The sequence below is a fragment of the Rhinopithecus bieti genome, unplaced genomic scaffold (assembly GCF_001698545.2).
Source record: "Rhinopithecus bieti isolate Rb0 unplaced genomic scaffold, ASM169854v2 scaffold_841, whole genome shotgun sequence".
Lineage (NCBI taxonomy): Eukaryota > Metazoa > Chordata > Mammalia > Primates > Cercopithecidae > Rhinopithecus > Rhinopithecus bieti.
The window spans coordinates 58,864-65,976 of record NW_016803191.1 but is presented as its reverse complement, the minus strand read 5'-3'; the positions used below and the strand labels follow the sequence as shown (position 1 = coordinate 65,976).

Below are 7,113 nucleotides of genomic sequence, written 5' to 3'. Positions count from 1 at the left end.
GAATTGATGGGTGCTGACGAGTTGATGGGTGCAGCACACCAACATGGCACAAGTATACATATGTAACAAACCTGCACGTTATGCACATGTACCCTAGAACTTAAAGTATAATAAAAAAAAAAAAATAGTTAAAAAAAGAAAAAAAAGATCTTTTCCTAGGCACACTGTCATTAGGTTATCCAAGGTTAAGATGAAGGAACGAATCTTAAGAGCTGTGAGACAGAAGCACCAGGTAACCTATAAAAGAAAACTTAACAGATTAACAGCAGACTTCTCAACAGAAACCCTACAAGCTAGAAGGGATTAGGGCCCTGTCTTCAGCCTCCTCAAGCAAAACAATCATCAGCCAAGAATTTTGTATCCAGTGAAACTAAGCACCACATATGAAGGAAAGATAAAATCATTTTCAGACAAACAAATGCTGAGAGAATTTGCTATTACTAAGCCACCACTGGAAGACCTGCTAAAAGGAGCTCTAAATCTTGAAACAAATCCAGGAAACACATCAAAACAGAATCTCTTTAAAGCATAAATCTCACAGGATCTGTAAAATAAAATACAAGTTAAAAAACAAAACAAAACCAAAGTATGCAGGCAACCAAGAGCATGATGAATGCAAAGGGACCTCACATGTCAATACTAACATTGAATATAAATGGCCTAAATGCTCCACTTAAAAGGTACAGAACTGCAGAATGCATAAGGACTCACCTAACACATAAAGACTCACATAAACTTAAAGTAAAAGGGTGGAAAAAGGCATTTCATGCAAATGGGGCACCCAAAGCAGGCAGGGGTAGCCATTCTTATATCAGATGAAACAAACTTTAAAGCAACAGCATTACAGGCAGGAGCTGCCATGCCAGGCATTTTGCTCTTTGCTTTCAATGATGTCATGTCTTTTTTGTCCCTCAGTTTCTCCATTAATACCTTCTTTTGCATTAAATTTTTTTTTTTTTGGTAATGTACTTTGTTTTGTGCTGCTATAACAGAATACCACAGACCAGCTAATTTATAAATAAAAGAAATTTATTTCTCACAGTTATAGAGTCTGAGAAGTCCAAGGGTGAGGAGCCCTTTTCTGATCTGGTGAAGGCTTCCTTGTTCAGTCTTCACATTGCAGAAGGACAAGAGAACAAGCTAGCCAAATGCCACCTGAAGCTGCTGCTTTTTTTTTTCTTTATAAGGGCCTTAGTTCTATTAATAAGAAATGAGCCCTCATCATGTCTTAAAGGTTCCACCTCTTAATACCAGCAGATTTGCAGCACCTGAAGTTTGGAGGGGACACATTCAGACCATAGTACCATAGTACCATTTTTATTCCCATCATTTTTTTTTAAATGTATTTTTTGCCCCCATTATTTTCTTAGTGGTTATCCTGGAAACTGTAGCCTTTTATATGTATAACAATTTTTAGTATCAACTTAGCATCTATTATATACAAAAACTCCAATTCTGTATAGTTCTGTCCCTCCCCTTATATTGTTGCCACAAATTACATCTTCATACATATAGTTATCTTAGCTCCTGTCGTTCTTTTTGAATTGCTTTGAGTTACTTTGTAGTGATCTTTTCTTTTTGCCTGAAGGATTTCCTCTAGCATTTCTTGTTGGGCAGGTCTACTAACAACAGACTCCCTCAGCATTTGTTTATCTGGGAATGTCTTACTTTTTCCTTATGAATCTTGGTTGACAGTTTTTTTCTTTCTTTTCTTTCTTTCTTTTTTGAGATGGAGTGTCACTCTGTCACCCAGGCTGGAGTGCAGTGGCACAATCTCGGCTCACTGCAACCTCTGCCTCCTTGGTTCAAGTGATTCACCTGCCTGAACCTCCCAAGTAGCTGGGATTATAGCCAGTTTGTGTTAGCTCCAGTATACCACTGGCTGTAGTAAAATATACACCAAGTTTCACAGAGTTACAATAGTATCGAAAAAAAGCATTACAAAATATATCAGTAATATTTTTATATTGATTACATTTTGAAATGACAATATTTTAGATATATTGCTTTGAATAAAATACATTACTGAAAGTAATTGCTTATTTTTACTGTTTTAATCGTGGCTATAGAAAATCTAAAATTACAGATATGTCATATTTCTGTTTGAGGGCACTGCTTTAAGTATTGAGCACTTGAGAATGTTGCGTATTCGAGTGATTAGGTTCTGTTTCTACAGTGTATTTTAATGTTTGCTTCTGCTGTACAATTGTGTTAGACCTATTACAACCAATACTTACTTTTACATGTTGGCCCATAAGTAAGTATACATAAGGCTATTCATTTTTCAAGATTTTGATTGAAATGATACATTATTTACAAATGTATTTCTGCACTAATGTTTTAAAACTGTCTTTTATTTCTTATTTTAGTTTTTTTAATAGAGGAAGGAAATGTGTTTTAGAATTTTCACTCAACTATTAATGATTTTTAAAACAAATCTAATTGGTGCTTCTAAGAAACTTAAGAGTGATATTAAAACCATGAAATATGAAAAAAATATATGCTCTTATTGCTTCTTGAGGTTGGTTAACCTGTTTTCACAGTCAAAATTCTCAAGAAGTTAGTGACCATATTAAATCTAAAACTGGCAAATGCCTTTTAATGAAGAAATCTTTCAAAAGGGACAGTTTAAAAGACTTAAAAGTAACTCTTTGTCAAGAAGATTTTATGACAAAGATAAATTTCAATGACTCTTTACTTAATGCTCATATAAATCTGAACTACCTAAAACTCTTATGGTTTTCTTAGGTAAGGGGGACTTATCAATGGATGATAGTATTCAGTCTTTCTATTACTTTATGAAAAAGTAACTGCTTTTAAGGGCAGCTTTTGTATCTGTTTCATCTCCAGGAGTATCTCTTCTGATTTATGAGAACAGTAGTTTGATTGCTGCACTTAGCTTTGCTTTTCTTAGTGTTGTAGTTGAAAATGTGTAATGTTCTTGGTAAAACTCAGAACTGCATTAAGGAAAAGATGGGAAGTTGAGCACTAGAATTGGTGTCACCAGGCCATGATTGTACTTTTGGCTTTAATACTTGATTTCTGTGTATATCCTTCCTTTCTTATAGGCTGAAGATAAATGGTCACTTGGAGATTATTTAATGTTCAAGGTGGTTAAAAGAAAAATCACTTTGAAAGTCAAGTAACATATGTCATTGCTAGCTAAGCCTATTAATTAAAACTTGTAGTCGTTAAAATTGCATTCAAATGGAAAACATCCTTTCTTAAAATTTTATACTCTGTTTATATAGTTATACATCTTTCTATATTATTTATTCATTACATGAAAAGTTACTGATACCTATGGAAGAATTTTATTCAGTCACATATGATACTGTCACTTAGGATATTTTTGTAAAGTCCAATCTCACTACCTATGGTCGTAAAACTATTCTAACTTAGTTCTATTTCTTGATCGGTTTTATAGAGTATACTTCCAGAGGCATCCCAGCTTCTTTTGAAGAAGCAAGCTTAAGGTACCCAGAAAGTTAAGTAAATTTATTTCATAAAGCAAGTAGTTTAGATTTTTAGCCTGGGTAGCTTTAAGTCATTTCAGACTTCTTGGTGGTGTTTACCATCAATTTGCAGTGTATTTCTTGTTAGATAAAGTTTCTATCTCTGAATTTATATGATTATTTTTACTTCTTAATTCTTAAGTGACAGATTTTAACATTAGCTTCTGTTTTCAGTAGCGTATCTAGGAGATATGATACATCTTTTAATAAACATGATCTAAAGTAATTATTAAATCAGTACATGATACATCTTTTAATAAGCATAATCTTCTAAAGTAATTATATAATCAGTATAAATATCTTTCATTATTTTCATAAAGATCATAGGGCATAGTGATTCTGAAATGGCTTGCTTTTATATTAGACCAAAAAACAGAATCCTGAAAGCACAGTAATAATTAGTAACTGAACCACGGAACTGAGGTCTGACAATACGTTTCTCCATATCTCTAAGCAGGCTTTGCCTGTGCCTTCTTGTTTGTCCTCCCTTCCCCCTCATTATCTTTCCTCTCTTCTTCCTTCTCTTTTCTTCCCTCCTTGCTTTCTAAGTTTACTTAGTTGTTGATGTTTCCTAAGAGCTTAAATCCTTTAATCCAAAATGTTGGTGTTAATGTGCACTGAGAAAATCAGTATTTTGGTTAGCAGTTTAAATTGCTTCCCAACAATCCTTTTATTGGTACCTAACTACAATAGAGTATGATAAGTGCTTTAACAGTTAACTATTATAGAGTATGCTAAATGCTTTTATAAAAATATATTCAAAGTGCCAGAGGGGAAAGATCTGTTGAAGAGGGAGCAGAAGAGAATGCTTCATATAGGAAGTGACATTTTAATTGGGTTTGAAAGTGGAGTAGGAGTTTCCCCTGTGCCTGATGTAAAGCGGATCAGGCAAAAGGAGCAGCATTCATTCAACATCAACAAATAATAATTGAGTGATGACTGTATTCCATTTACTGTTCAAGACATTGGGAATATAATGATGACTAAAACTAGTGAGACTTCTACCTTCATGGAGCTGATATTCCAGTGTGGGAGACAGACTGTATTAGTCTGTTTTCATGCTGCTGATAAAGACATACTCAAGACTTGGTACTTTATAAAGAAAAAAAGGTTTAATGGACTCACAGTTCCATGTGGCGTGGGAGGCCTCACAGTCATGGTGGGAGGTGAGAGGCACGTCTTACATAGCTGCAGACAAGAGAGAGAATGAGATCCAAGTAAAAGGGGTAAAACCCCTTTTTGATGAAAGTAAAACCATCATCAGATCCCTTGAGACTTATTCACTACCATGAGAACAGTATGGGGGAAACTGCCCACTTGATTCAATTATCTTCCACCGGGTCCCTCCCATGACACATGGGAACTGTGGGAGCTACAATTCAAGATGAGATTTGGGTGGGGACAGAGCCAAACCATATCACAGATGAACAAGTAAGTGTAGTGAAAGAAAACTATGGCAGGATCAGAGAGAAGAATGAGACTTGTGGAGGTCACTCTATTAATTTAATAAGGTTGTTTGGTGTGTTTTGAGGAACCCTAGTCCTGAGAGACCTGTGAAAAATGGATTCTGGAGACAAATTGGTTTGGGAAACATTACCCTATCTGCCATAAAGAAACTTAGGTAATGGTGGATTAAAGCCGGGTAAACAAGTTATTAGACAAGAAAACCCCTGATCATCACTAGGATTTTGTGAGCTAAAGTTCCAAAGAGCACATTGTTGGAGAAGCTGGACCAGGGTATGAGGATCCAGTGGCCAGGTAGGACAGGGTAGGAGCCTTTGAATCATGATGAAAAGTTTGTGCCCCAACCATGCCAGGATTAGTTTTGGCTTTTAGAAAAGATACTCTGTTGGCAATGTGGCAACTATCTTGAGTGAAGAAAGTATAAATCAAGAAGCTTTCCAATAAAAAAGAGAATGATGAAGGCTTCAAAATGGAGAGAAAAGGTAGATTTTAATGACATTTGGAGGTAGAATTGACTCAGATAATTTTGTTTATAGATAATAAAGAGTCAGAAAAATTCTTGACTTAAAATGTTTTAAACAAATGAAAGTACATCTTCAAGAGAGGGAAACTTGGCCCTGATCTGCCAGTAAGTAAAGGTCACAGCAGAGGTGTAAGGCAGCAGCAGGCTAAGCTGTGCTGAGTGTGTGAGAAACAGAAGCAAAGTCATATGTTCAAAAATGTGCAAGACTTGGTATCTCCACCACATTTTTCTTTCACCTTTGAAATATGGGCAGGTTAGAATTGGAGTGGAATAATATCAGCCTGGTCTAGTTTTGAAAGGTTGAGCTTTTCAGGAAGAAGCAAGCTTATTATCACTTTTAAATAAGACAAAACATGACCTTGAATTAGATTAGCCACATACCTAATTTGGGAGCGCAGCATACCTAGCTGTACAGTGCTCTGCTCACCAAAGCCAAAGATGGGCAGGTGGCTGCATTCTGCTGCCAGGTAATATCTGAACCTCGTTGGCAGGCATTGAAGCAAAAGAGAGAGAGGAATTTGCAGCTGGCTGGAAATATTAGAGAGTATTAGCAAGAGGGAAGGAAGTGTGGCTTAAAGTTATAGTGTGTGTATAAAAAGTTCTATTTTGTGTATGTATGTGTTATAAATATACATACCTATAGCATTTCCCACCATGTTCATCTATATTCCATCAATGTTCATCTATGTTCCATCAACTGGCTATGATCTATCACAGATTAAATCAGAAAAATATCACCTTATTTGCTTTTTGCTCTTCAACTGCAAGGATGTCTTTGGTGAGGCACTTTATTAGAATTCTCTTACAGAAAAAAAAATCAGTAATTCATCTTGAGGATGAAATAGTAGATGAAGTATAATTAATGGTTTTAGCAAACTTAGCAAATACAAATATGAACTTTTTTGTGAAAATGAAAACTGCATTGCTTTTTTTTAAGACAGGATCTCATTCTCTCACCCAGGATGAAGTGCAGTGGCATGGTCAGGACTCACTGCAGCCTTGACCTCCCCAACTCAAGCAAACCTCCTGCCTCAGCACCCCCAAGTAGCTGGGACTACAGGCATGTGCCACCATGCCTGGCTAATTTTTTGTATTTTTATTAGAGACAGGGTTTCTCCGTGTTGCCTAAGCTGGTCTTGAACTCCTGGACTTAAGCAATCCACCTGCCCTGGCCTCCCAAAGTGCTGGAATTACAGGTGTGAGCCAACACACCCAACCTATTTTAAAAAACTGTAATATTCTTACTGGTGGACTTTATTCAACTGATAGAGAATAGTTAAAAATAAAGAGAGGCTAGGCATGGTGGCTCACACCTCTAATCCCAGCACTTTTGGAGACCAAGGCTGGTGGGTTGCTTGAGGCCAGGAGTTTGAGAACAGTCTGGCCAACATGGCAAAACCCCATCTCTACTAAAAATTCAAAAATTAGCTGGGAGTCTTGGTGCACTGTAATCTTGGCTACTTGAGAGCTGAGGCTGGAGAATCACTTGAACCCAGGAGGTGGAGGTTGTAGTGAGCCAAGATTGCAACACTGCCCTCCAGCCTGGGTGACAGAGTGAGACTCTGTCTCAAAAAAAAAAAAAAAAAAAAAAAAAGTAAAAAAATAATAAAA

At 36.3% G+C, this 7,113-nt stretch overlaps 1 protein-coding gene across 1 annotated transcript in view; it reads left to right on the top strand.

The window, feature by feature from the left end:
• The window catches only part of PRIM2 (DNA primase subunit 2), a 313,454-nt gene that overhangs the window by 286,384 nt on the left and 19,957 nt on the right, over positions 1 to 7,113 (top strand). The window lies entirely within an intron of this gene.